This window comes from Camellia sinensis, chromosome 6 (genome assembly GCF_055761805.1).
Source record: "Camellia sinensis isolate YWXY chromosome 6, ASM5576180v1, whole genome shotgun sequence".
Lineage (NCBI taxonomy): Eukaryota > Viridiplantae > Streptophyta > Magnoliopsida > Ericales > Theaceae > Camellia > Camellia sinensis.
This window is the reverse complement of record NC_138966.1, coordinates 51,655,194-51,669,618: the sequence shown is the minus strand read 5'-3', so window position 1 is coordinate 51,669,618 and position 14,425 is coordinate 51,655,194.

Below are 14,425 nucleotides of genomic sequence, written 5' to 3'. Positions count from 1 at the left end.
AATTGATTGATGTCAAATTGTTTGACATAAAGAAAGATAGAGAAAATTTTGATTTTATTCAAACAAATAAAATTAAAATTGATACTAACACTGGAAGTACCTCAAATCATACACATGAGCTAATAATATTTGAAAATATAATAATCATAAGTATTTAATAATTCAAAATTGTATTTATTTAGACTTGTCTCGTGTCTCATTTAAAGACCAACCACAAGCAATTGATAATTAGGCACAATCATTGTCCATCATTATTACCAATTATAAAAATAATTGGTAAAAGGAAAAATTCCTTGATTATATTACAGTAACCCTCCAGGGAGATGTGTTGCAATTGTTAAGATAGTGGGAAAAATCTGAAATTAAAAAAAATCAGAAAACAACTATGTTGGCAAATTTTCTCATACTTGACACAATATTAACTAAGTTTGCAAAAATCATAAGAGAAATTTTATGTGATTTTGCTAAAGATACTAATTTGCAAGCAAATGCAAATTATATTTTGACTAAATTAGAATTATGTAGCATTTGTCTTTTTGAAGACTATGTTCAAACTTTTAAAAAATATTATTATTTTATTGATCCACCAACAAATTAATCCTAGTTAGATCAATTTTTTCACAAACTCTCTAATTCACGGGACGAGTTATGTATTAAAACATGTGACATCTAATATAAATAATTTAACATGATTAAGTATTAAGTTCCGATATAACAGTTAAAAGAGTACGTTTCAAAGCTTAATCTTAATACAACTCCAAATGTTTGATTTCTTATACCAATCTCCGGACATTGTTACGTTAATACATAAAATTTCATCAAAATAGATAAGAAGATGGGTAAGACAAGCCTTAATGGCTAGGCTAAGACGGTTCTAAGTGAACCATGGCTGAACTTCGGCATCTTCGACAAAATGTTCCCCGAGATTTTCTCTTTCTTCTTCACCTAGCATTAAACGCCGTGAGCTACAAAGCCCAATAAGATACAAGAAACTCAAAAAAAAAAAAAACTAGCCACTTCTCACAGTTTGAAAACTTATGCAATAATAACACAGTTGAGTTAATTAACGACATTGAAAAATATATAATCATCGCAAAAAAGATCATAGCGCAGCGAAAACATATATATATATAGACATGATCCATCACGAATATATTCACAATGCAAATGTCAGGTTATCATAGAGTTCATAATGTAATTTCATTTAATTATAAATTTGGTGAGCCTACGGTGACTCCCCATAGAGTGTTGTCATACCCAACCATTGACCTTGGCTAGGGGCTATTCTGCACCTCCTTTTGATCGCAAGGCACTGGATCTAAAGATGCTATGTGCTAAGTTAAATACTCAGAGCGTATCATCAGTGGTTCATCTCAAGAGAACCGGCCTTCCAAAGATACTCCATCTATGTGAGACCCTCATTGCCACCCTTATCCCAAAACCAAATCCGTGAGGTCAAAATATGATCCGGGCCATGTCAAGGCTTTGCAAGCTAAATAATCACATTTACTTAGAACCAAGGTGCACCCTGCACTAACAAAACACCGATATACCTTTTTTTTGTATTCATCCGCATGCGCATGGTCCAAAACCACACATTTCATTTTCCCCATATTATGGTTATGATAGCTCTTGATGAAAATACATATATCATGATTCATTCTAACTGATCAAGCATATTTAAGTGCATGCAAGACAAAATATGTAAAAATGAGGCAATACAAAAAGGTTTTAAACCATCATTAACTTGATTCTAGATTTTGAACGGTTTCCAGCAAACTGTCCCCTCAAATAAAAATATAGAAATGATATTTCAAATTTTTGGTGGAGTTATAGATTATTAAGTTGGGAACATTTTTGGAAAAGGGCTCGAAATCATTTGGCCACTAGAAGATGTCCAAATAAATTAAAAATAGTAGGTAACTCCAGATTCGTCGCATTTTTGAAAAAGCAGACATATCTCACCACATACTTAATGAAATGAGTTGAAACCTGTGGCATTGGAAATATAACTTAAAAACCTCACATCGCCAATTTAATCACTCAAAATTTCATTATGTGGAAGAAACCGTGGCCATGTAAAGTAGGCCTTGCTGTTGTCTTAACAGTAGAGATGAACATGAAGCATATTTTTGGCTATAAAATAGTGTCAAATAATTTTTGCAGAATTCTCACATATAAGTAAGACCCTAAAATAATTCCAGTAGCTTCATATTTTCAAAATAATAAATAAGTGATTTATTTCATGGTTTTGAAGTAAAAACAGATTTTGCACAGTGCAGTTTCTGTTCGAATGAGCAATAGGTTGTCTTCTTTAGTTCCCTACTTAGGCATGCTAGGCTACATTATTTATGAAGAGGTATTTTTCTTGCATTCAAGAGGTACTACAAGTTATGACAATAGAGCAAATAGAATATAAAAATAATGACAAGAGATAAGACAAGTGAGTTCATCTAAGGCATGCAAGAGGGACCTCTCCTATTGAGTTTGTTCTTGTTTCCTTTATGTATTATAAGACATATCAGATTGTTTTGCATACATCTTCCAAAACCTAAAGAAATGGAGTATTTCTAAGTATCCTACCTTAGTGAAGCTTTGAAGACCTTTCAAGTGATGAGTCCTTCTTCTCCTTCCTTCCTTCATTCTTCTTCTTCTTTTTCTCTCCTTTCTCACTTTTCTTTCTCTCTTTCTCAACTCTCTAGCTCCAGCTGAAAATTGTAAGTGGGGAGTTAGGGAGCTTGTGTTTCATATATAGACTAAAATGAAAGGGAGAGTTTGGAGAAACTACTTGGTAAAAGAATCCATGCATGTCTGGCCATTGGAGGGTTGTCTACCCAACAAGCACACTTATGGCAACCAATCTCTTCACTCAAAGGTAAGAAAAAGCCTGGTTAAGCATGCTAACAGGGCTGCACTTTTAAGGTAAATCTTCATATAAGACAAAATCAACCCTTTCCCATGAGAGTTGACTTGGCCGGCCCCCCTCTTCCAAATTTTTTTTTTTTACACACTCATGAATAAGACAATCAAGTGAGGACAAAATTCTAGATTGCCTTTAGAAACTTCCTTAATCTAATTGTGAGGATTAGTGTTAATAAGGACTTAGTTTAATCAATGCCTCTAAATAGTGATTAATTTAATGTGTTCCAAACTTCCATATCTTATGCATTAAATTAGAATAACTCTTCAATGACAACCCATCCTCCTAAAAATAATTTCGTCCTTGAAATTACATTCTTCTTACTTGAATAGCTGAGGATGGCTGAGGCCCATAGCATAATAACCCGATAGGGCCGATCGAACTCTAAGGTAGAAGTAAAAGGAAGTTAGATAGTCGCGCCTTTTTATAAACTTTCAAAGATGTGAAATGACTGTTCTGACGGTGTAAAAACCCGATAGGGCCGGTCGGCCATTCCTATTTCTAGCCGATCAATTTTTCAGTTGGCCAAGTAAGCATCAGCAACATATTGAAAGAAAAGTATTCAGAAGTATCCAGTGGTGTATGGTTGTCATCCTTATCGAGCTCTAAGGTGGGATTTTTCAGCAGAACTCATAGAAAGAAAGGTCAGTCCCTGTTTTTGTTGTGTTTTTCCTACAATTGCCTCAGCAACATAATGCTTTTTTTTGTTTCAATTACTCCCCACACATGCGAAGTGAGTAAGGCGTGAACCCTTGATTAATATTACACCTTACGGGGTTGGTGGTTAACACCACCCTTAGTTAATATCGTCCCCTATAGGGTTAGCAGTTAACACCACCCTTAGTAAATATCGCCCTTGTGAGTTTGGCAGTTAACACTATCTTTTCTTCCTTCATGTTGCAGTATGTTTAGAGTGTGTTGAAGCGTTCTTTGTTGTTGTGGCTGCCGATCATATGTGACTTTGGCTACGGCCATCCTTTTCTCTTTCCCTCTCGTGCCATGGCACGGGTGGTGTAACAACCCTCACCACTGTTTACTGTTAAACTACCGATTACTGCTAAACTGAGACTGATTATGAAAAGTAATTGAACTGATTGAAATACTAAACCGACCGACTGAAATCTGAAACTGATTGATTGACTGTATCCGTTTAAATGCACTATCTATCTGTTTGACTGTCCGATTATCTGTTCATGTTTTTATGGTTAAATTGCAAATTGAAAGCCTTATCGGCGGCCGAACCCGAAATCGATTAATGTTTTATGATCTATAGAATTTATGCAAATTTATGGTGTATTTATCTGAAATGTGATTTGGTATGATTTAATTAGATTAAAATAAGCTTAATCCCATAAGTTGCACTATTTGCAACCTTGCCATTATAGTGGGCCACTATCAAAACCTTGGTTGGAGCCTTATCACACTTAGACAAAACATCTTCTTCAGCCTTTTTGAGAGGGACAACCGACCGAGAGAGAAAGAGTGAGAGAATTGAATTCAAATTGGTGGCTTGTTTGAAAATGGAAGAATTGAAGAGAGGATTGCAAAATTAAGCTTATATTCTTGAGTTTAAAGATTTGAGGTTGGTGTTTCACCCTCTCATTTGTGTATTTGAGTTGATTCTTGCATGCTTCTTGAGCCTCTAGTGATTTGAGTCTAGAATAGGCTTAATGTGTTGAATTGTAGCATAAATCATGCATGCATGCTTATATCCTAGCATTTTGAGGTTGAATACATAGAATTTGGTACATGCATGTTCATATTTTTGCATTGGACCATGAACTCATCTTGGTTTTGAAGGAATTGGCTCATTAGAGCAAGTATTGGAAGCTATGAATTGGTTTAAACTCATGCATGTTCAATTGAAGTTATGTTCTTGAGTTTTGGTTTGAAATTGAGTTGAATTGATCTTCCTTTGGGGGCTTTGATTTTACAATTGAGCTTTGAATCATGTTAAACTATAAGTTTTGGTGTGTTTTCCAGCAAACTAGCCTAAGAGGATCAAAATTTATGTTTTAAAAGTTGAATTTGAGCTTGAGGTTCAAATTTGGGAATTCCAGATTTTGAACTCACGCTCGAGCGGGGTGACTGGCTCTCGAGCGTTAAATTCGTGCTCCCAGTACTTTGCACTGTTTTGAAGTCTGCTCGAGTGGAATAATTGACGCTCGAGCGAGACATTGTGTCTTATGCTCTAGCGGGTGTCGAGCGCCCAATCGAGCGTGATTTTCACCTATCCAGCACTTTTGACTTTTTTGCAGAACGCTCGAGCGGGTAAGTCTACGCTCGAGCGGAAACCTTTGTCTGCATGTCCGCTTGAGCGGAGTAACCTACGCTCAAGCGTGACCCCTGTTTTCTGGAAATTCTGAAAATGCTCTTAAAGTGCATCTTTGCATCCCCATCTCATCCTAGGCATTATTAGGCCTAGTTTAAGGCATCTTAACGAGGATATAGATGTAGAACCACACCGAGGCAAATTAGGAATTAAGTTATTATTTTCCCAACTGTGTAGCTTAGTGTGTGTTCATTCTATAAACTGTGTAGGGTTGGCGACTGGGGACGCGCTCTAGCTTTACTGTAGCCCAGAACTCTGTGAGTAACAACTGTGTAAAGATATGTTCAAAATGATTATCTTCTGAACAATTGAATTGTACTGCTTTCTAAACTGATACTGTTAATTAAATGAATGTATGTCCTATATTCTGAACTGTATTGTGGCATCCTTAGCAACTACTGTTTACTATTACTGTTACAGAGATCTCTATCGGTTCCCTTGTTGGAACCACTACTGTTACTAATTGATGGCCATCATTTACTGTTCGGTCTTTTAAGACCTACTATTTACTGTACTGTTATGCTAATGGATGTACCACATACAACTGAATGACTGATATACTGAATTAACGAACTGTTTTCATTACTGTAAGGACATTCATTCTTAACCTCTTTACGCATTACATTATTTACTGGGCTTTAGCTTACTGCTCATATATATATGCAGGTGTACAGGCACCAGACCGCGGCTAGAAGCGTCGGGGTTAAGCTCCAATTTTGTCAAGCCAACCTATGTGCCTCACTGCGAGATTCCGAGCCTGTCAAGCTAAGGCTATGGGGTGTTTTAGTTTTCCTCTTTCTGTTCTATTTTGTAAACTGTAAACTGTTACCGTACTGTTTAATAGGGATTAGGTCCCTAAACTGATGATTGTATATATGTACATACTATTTTGTCACTGACTGCATATATGTATGAAAAAGTCTTTTGCATACAGACTGTCACAGCTCATTGGACATTGTTTATTTATTGTATTGGCTTCCGCCAGGCCCCTGTACTCTGTTTTACTGTATTACTGTTAAGCAGGCCTTCGGTAATCTCGGATTACTGGCCGGTTACGGTGCTAAACCCATAAGGGCGGGTTTGGGTTGTGACAGAGTGGTATTAAAGCGATACTTACCACGAGTTATACCGCACACACGTATCTAAATGAGTTATAGGATGTCCTAGAAAAGCGATTAGGGCATTACATGAGTTTGATAAGTGTGTGGCTATGACATGACTGAATATATGCTAATGTGTTAATCTGTTTAAACAAATGACTGCCGTGTTAATAACTGTTATAACTACCTATAGTGAAATGGATAACGCAAGAACTGCAAATAAATCTGAATCCTCATCTTCGGAGGCAAGAATGACAAAACTAGAAAGAATGATGAAACTAATAACTGAAAGACTAGATCAACAACAGAATCAACAGCCCCCACCTCCTCCTCCGGTACAGGCAGAACAAAATGTGAATGTTAATGATGGGGACATAATTACTCTTACCCAAAAGTTCAGTAAAATGAAACCGCCGTCCTTTTAGGGAGGCCCTGAACCGTTAAAAGCTGGAGCATGGGTTCTTGAGACAAAAAAGTTATTTGAAGTGTTTCCGTGCTCTGAAGCACATAAAGTGCTATTGGCCACCTTTACCTTGCAAGAAGAGGCCAGAAGGTGGTGGATGCTTATCCGCGATGATAATACTGTAATGACTTGGGCTCAATTCAAAGGAGCCTTCTTTGTAAAGTACTTCCCTCAATGTGTTAGGGACAGAAAAGTGATTGAATTTGAATAGCTGAGACAGGGCACAATGTCTGTTGCAGAATATGAAACAAAGTTCACCGAGCTTGCTAGACATGCATCACACATGGTGGACACTGATTATAAGAAGGCCAGAAAGTTTGAAGGCGGCCTTAATGTTGCAATACTAGACAGAATAAATGTTCTAAAATTACCGAATTATGTAAATGTTCTTGACCGAGCTTTGATGGCTGAATCGAACATCAAGGCACTGAAAACTGAAACACCGGCGTCTGAATGGCGTGGTAAAAGGCAGGGTTTTAAATTCAAGAAAGGCAAGCATAACCCATTGAACAAGAAACAGAATATGGGGTCAACAACTAGCCCCAGCCAAGGGAGTGGTTTCATACCACCCTGTTCCGAGTGTGGCAAGAAGCATAAAGGGGTCTGTTACAAAATATCTGGAGCCTGTTACATGTGTGGCAAGGTGGGCCACATGGTTAAAGACTGCCCCTCTGCTCCACAAGCCAATAGTAAAGCTGCACCAAGCGTAGCAGCATCAACTGTTGCACCAAAACCGAACCCCAAAGCTACCGGGAAAGAGCCTATGAGGTAGGGCCAAGTGTTCGCCCTAGTATCGGGAGACGTACAAAATACTGAGACCGTTGTGTCAGGTATCCTCTCTATTTGTACTCAAAATGCATATGTACTGATTGATTCGGGGTCTACACATTCATATGTATCGCATGCTTTTTCGCGAAAATTGAATAGACCATTAGAACCCATGAATTGTCTGTTAGCTGTATCATCACCTGTTGGGGGGTCTATGACTTGTGCATATATGTACCCTACTTGTGAAATTATTGTTGAAGATGCATATCTGTATATTAATTTACTGCCACTGAACATTGATCATTTTGATGTAATATTGGAAATGGACTGGTTAACGAAATACCATGCTACCATAGACTGTGTAACGAAACAAGTAGTTTTCCGTCCACCGGGTTTACCCGAATTTGTGTTTAATGGGGTTGGAGTAGTACCTCCTCCGTATTTGATTTCATCTGTGAAAGCTATTAAATTGATTAGAAATGGGTGTAAAGGATATCTGTGTTCTGTATTGACTGTATCTACTGATGATAATGCTAATGTGAACAGCATTCCCATAGTCAGAGAATTCCCAGATATTTTTTCAGATAATCTGCCAGGGGATTTGATTGACAGGGAGATTGAATTCACCGTTGATGTGACTCCGGGTACCCAGCCAGTATCTAAAGTTCCTTACTGAATGGCTCCGATTGAATTGAAAGAATTGAAAGTGCAACTGCAGGAACTGTTAGATAAGGAGTTCATTAGGCCCAGTACTTCACCGTGGGCGCACCTGTTTTGTTTGTGAAAAAGAAAGACGGCTCACTGAGACTGTGTATTGACTACCGTGAACTGAACAAGGTAACTGTGAAAAATAAATACCCATTGCCACGTATTGATGACTTATTTGATCAGTTACAGGGTGCTCAAGTGTTCTCTAAGATCGACCTCAGATCAGGATACTATCAGTTGAAAGTTAAACCAGAAGACATTGACAAAACTGCTTTTCGAACGAGGTATGGACATTACGAATTTTTAGTTATGCCTTTCGGAGTTACCAATGCACCTGCTGCATTTATGGACCTCATGAACAGAATTTTTAAACCATACCTTGATGACTTTATTGTTGTATTCATTGATGACATACTGATTTACTCCAAAAGTGTAGAAGAACATGAACATCATCTGAGACTTGCCCTACAGACCCTAAGAGAACAGAAACTTTATGCTAAACTTTCTAAATGTGAATTTTGGCTTGATCATGTTATATTTTTGGGGCATGTTGTTAGCAAAGATGGAATTTCCGTTGATCCACAGAAAATTGAAGCTGTAGTAAAGTGGCCTAGACCAACAAATGTGACAGAAGTTCGAAGCTTTTTGGGTTTGGCAGGACATTACAGAAGATTTGTCAAAGATTTCTCCAAAATTGCCTTACCGTTGACTCAGTTAACTCAGAAGGGGATATCATTTGACTGGACTGACCAAAGGGAATCAGCATTCAAAGAACTGAAAACTCGACTTGTAACTGCACCGATTCTTACCTTACCTTCAAGTACGGATGGTTTTACTGTATTTAGTGATGCTTCTCATAAGGGTTTAGGATGTGTTTTAATGCAGAATGGGAGAGTTATTGCTTATGTTTCCCGACAACTGAGACCGCACAAAAAGAATTACCCAACCCATGACTTGGAACTTGTCGCAGTGGTATTTACATTGAAAATCTAGCGTCACTATCTGTATGGGGCGACGTGTGAGATGTATACAAATCATAAGAGTCTGAAATACTTCTTCACATAGAAAGAACTGAACATGAGACAGCGGAGATGGCTAGAACTGATTAAAGACTATGACCTACAAATTTTGTACCATCCGGGAAAAGCCAACACCATTGTCGATGCACTGAGCCGGAAATCGATTGAAAATATAGACTGTTTGCTCACCGGGAAGAAAGAATTGCTTTGTGACCTTGAAAAATCTAAAATTAAAATTTTTTTGCGAGAACAAGGTGGAACAATAGCTGCTATTTCTGCTCAACCGGCACTGATTGAAGAAATTAAAGAGAAATAACAATCGGATGACTTCTTAAAGAAGATCATCGAACAAAGGGAAACTAAACCAAGATCGGGTTTCAAATTTGAAAATAATGTACTGAAATTTCAAGAAAGGCTGTGTGTACCGAATGATACTGAACTGAAAAGAAGAGTTCTGCAAGAAGGCCACAATTCGAAACTGTCTATCTATCCAGGGAATACAAAAATGTACCAAGATTTGAAACTAAATTTCTGGTGGCCGGGAATGAAGAAATAAATTGCCGATTTTGTATCAAAATGTCTTCATTGCCAATAAGTTAAAGCCGAACATCAACGACCCGCAGGTTTATTGCAGCCCTTACCCATACCGGAGTGGAAATGGGAACATATCACCATGGATTTTATTGTGGGATTGCCTCGCTCCAGTAAATGTATGGACTCAATTTGGGTTATCATTGATAGACTGACTAAATCTGCTCACTTCTTACCTGTTAAGACAATTTATAATGCGGACAAATTGGCTATACTCTATATTGATGAAATTGTTAGACTGTATGAAGTGCCTGTGTCCATTGATTCTGACAGGGATTCGAAGTTTACATCAAGATTTTGGCAAAGCTTACAGACTGCATTGGGTACTGAATTGAGACTGAGTAGTGCTTATCATCCTCAGACCGATGGCCAGTCAGAAAGGACCATCCAGACTCTGGAGGATTTACTGAGAATGTGTGTCCTTAATTTTCAGGGAAACTGGGAAAGCCATTTGCCTTTAGCTGAATTCGCCTACAATAACAGTTTTCATTCGAGCATTGGTATGGCGCCTTTTGAGGCATTGTATGGCAGAAAATATAGATCTCCGATTTGTTGGGCAGAAGTTGGAGATGGGCCTTTGCTTGGGCCTGAGATTGTATATGAAACGACTGAGAAAGTTAAACTGATACAGCAGAGACTGAAAGCCGCACAGAGCAGACAGAAAAGTTATGCAGATGTCAGAAGACGAGACAGAGAATATGAAGTAGGTGATCACGTTTTTTTGAAAGTGACACCGATGAAAGGCCAGACTCGTTTTGGAGTCAAAGGCAAGTTAGCGCCGAGATACGTCGGACCATATGAGATTATTGAGAAAATCAATCCGGTGGCGTGTCAAGTTGCGCTTCCTCTTGAAATGGAGCATATGCACAACGTCTTCCACATTTCTATGCTGAGGGACTACCTCCGGGATCCTTTCCATGCGATAGAGCCTACTCGTGTAGTGCTGAGTGATGACTACACTTACGAGGAACGGCCTATTCAGATTGTAAACAGACGGATCAAGAAGTTGAGAAACAAAGAGATCCCGTTAGTGAAAGTCGACTGGCAAAACCACGGTGGCGTGTATGCCACTTGGGAAAGGGAAGATGACATGGCTAAAAGATATCCTGAACTGTTTCCACTGAATCTTGTTTTCTTCCAAAATGAAGGTAACTCGAGTTTAGAGGACTAAACTCTTTTTAAGGAGGGGAGACTGTAATAACCCTCACCACTGTTTACCGTTAAATTACCGATTACAGCTAAACTGAGACTGATTATGAAAAGTAATTGAACTGATTGAAATACTGAACTGACCGACTGAAATCTGAAACTGATTGATTGACTGTATCTATTTAAATGCACTATCTATCTGTTTGACTGTCCGATTATTTGTTCATGTTTTTATGGTTAAATTGCAAATTGAAGGCCTTATCGGCGGCCGAACCCGAAATTGATTAGTGTTTTATGATCAATAGAATTTATGCAAATTTATGGTGTATTTATCTGAAATGTGATTTGGTATGATTTAATTAGATTAAAATGAGCTTAATCCCACAAGTTGCATTATTTGTAACCTTGCCATTATAGTGGGCCACTATCAAAACCTTGGTTGGAGCTTTATCACACTTAGACAAAACATCTTCTTCAGCCTTTTTGAGAGGCACAACCGACCGAGAGAGAGAGAGTGAGAGAATTGAATTCAAATTGGTGGCTTGCTTGAAATTGGAAGAATTGAAGAGAGAATTGCAAAATTGAGCTTATATTCTTGAGTTTAAAGATTTGAGGTTGGTGTTTCACCCTCTCATTTGTGTATTTGAGTTGATTCTTGCATGCTTTTTGAGCCTCTAGTGATTTGAGTCTAGAATAGGCTTAATGTGTTGAATTGTAGCATAAATCATGCATGCATGCTTATATCCTAGCATTTTGAGGTTGAATACATAGAATTTGGTACATGCATGTTCATATTTTTGCATTGGACCATGAACTCATCTTGGTTTTGAAGGAATTGGCTCATTAGAGCAAGTATTGAAAGCTTTGAATTGGTTTAAACTCATGCATGTTCAATTGAAGTTATGTTCTTGAGTTTTGGTTTGAAATTGAGTTGAATTGATCTTCCTTTGGGGCTTTGATTTTACAATTGAACTTTGAATCATGTTAAACTATGAGTTTTGATGTGTTTTCCAGCAAACTAGCCCAAGAGGATTGAAATTTATGTTTTAAAAGTTGAATTTGAGCTTGAGGTTCAAATTTGGGAATTCCAGATTTGGAACTCACGCTCGAGCGGGGTGACTGGCGCTCGAGCGTGAAATTCGTGCTCCCAGTACTTTGCACTGTTTTGAAGTTCGCTCGAGTGGAATAATTGACGCTCGAGCGAGACATTGTGTCTTATGCTCGAGTGGGTGTCGAGCGCCCAATCGAGCGTGATTTTCACCTATCCAGCACTTTTGACTATTTTGCAGAACGCTCGAGCGGGTAAGTCTACGCTCGAGCGAAAACCTTTGTCTGCATGTCCGCTCGAGCGGAGTAACCTACGCTCGAGCGTGACCCCTGCTTTCTGAAAATTGTGAAAATGCTTTTAAGGTGCATCTTTGCATCCTCATTTCATCCTAGGCATTATTAGGCCTAGTTTAAGGCATCTTAACGAGGATATAGATGTAGAACCACACCGAGGCAAATTAGGGATTAAGTTATTATTGTCCCAACTGTGTAGCTTAGTGTGTGTTCAATCTGTAAACTGTGTAGGGTTGGCGACTGGGGACGCGCTCTAGCTTTACTGTAGCCCAGAACTCTGTGAGTAACAACTGTGTAAAGATATGTTCAAAATGATTATCTTTTGAACAATTGAACTGTACTGCTTTCTGAACTGATACTGTTAATTGAATGAATGTATGTCCTATATTCTGAACTGTATTGTGGCATCCTTAGCAACTACTGTTTACTGTTACTGTTACAGAGATCTTTGTCGGTTCCCTCGTTGGAACCACTACTGTTACTGATTGATGGCCATCATTTACTGTTCGGTCTTTTAAGACCTACTGTTTACTGTACTGTTATCCTAATGAATGTACGACATATGATTGAATGACTGATATACTGAATTAACGAACTGTTTTCATTACTGTAAGGACATTCATTCTTAACCTCTTTACGCATTACGTTATTCACTGGGCTTTAGCTCACTGCTCATATATATATGTAGGTGTACAGGCACCAGACCGCGGCTAGAAGCGTCGGGGTTAAGCTCCAGTTTTGTCAAGCCAACCTATGTGCCTCACTGCGAGATTCCGAGCCTGTCAAGCTAAGGCTATGGGGTGTTTTAGTTTTCCCCCTTCTGTTCTGTTTTGTAAACTACAGACTGTTACCGTACTGTTTAATAGGGATTAGGTCCCTGAACTGATGATTATATATATGTACATACTGTTTTGTCACTGACTGCATATATGTATGAAAACGTCTTTTGCATATAGACTGTCACAGCTCATTGGACATTGTTTATTAACTGTATTGGCTTCCGCCAGGCCCCTGTACTCTGTTTTACTGTATTACTGTTAAGCAGGCCTTCGGTAATCTCGGATTACTGGCCGGTTACGGTGCTAAACCCATAAGGGCGGGTTTGGGTCGTGACAGGTGGGTGTTGCATTTTTTTTACTCATGTGGAGCATGTTTGTATGTGTTGTGTGCATTGTTCTTCATATTTTCTACAGTGGTTAGCTTGCTTTGTGCCGTTTGTAGGAGGGCCTCATCTTTCTTTTGCCATCTTTGTAGCTTTATCTTTGTTCTACCTCGTCACCCTTCGTGGTATTCGCATCACCAAGCTTTTCAAAACTCTAGTAGTATGGTACACGTAAGCCCAATTATCAAATCATGGTAGCACGTGCCACGTAAGCCCAACTTTTCAAAATGCAATTCATACATGGCATTTGCATTCTGCCCTTGAACTACGCTAATTTGATTCCTTGTAAAAGGATACGTAGGCAACCATTGGGTTCAACCAAATTTTATTTGCATGTTGTTTGTTTGCCCAAGTCTTCCGGCCTCATTAAAAAGGGTCGTCTTCAGGCTTTAACATTCACTCGCGTCATGAAATGATACACCAAGCTATGTCAAGAGGGGCAATTGTAGACACCCCATTTTGGACTAGTCTTGAGACTTGAGTGCTTCTTTTTAAGCTCTCGATGATGAAGGCGAAAGGTGTTAATCTTTGTAAGTTCTGCATCAAGAAGCCTAACGATCAAGTTTAAACCATCCAGTACCTGTGTTTAGACAAAATGTTTTTCGACCAAAATGGAAACCTCTTCCAAAACGAGTTTTAGTGGTGTAACTCCAAGCATTGCTACAATATTCTGAGGCTCATATTTTCAAAATCAAAACGTTGTGTTCTTTCAAACAAGCTGAGGAAAGAATATAGTGGAATTGAATAGAAGATATGAAATCCCCTAAAATACCTATTTCTCCTTTCAATTCACGCTGACCTACTCTTGTTGATCCAATGATGTGCCCACTCGCTAGCCAGACACCATATGATAGCCAGCTACAAAAGCACTC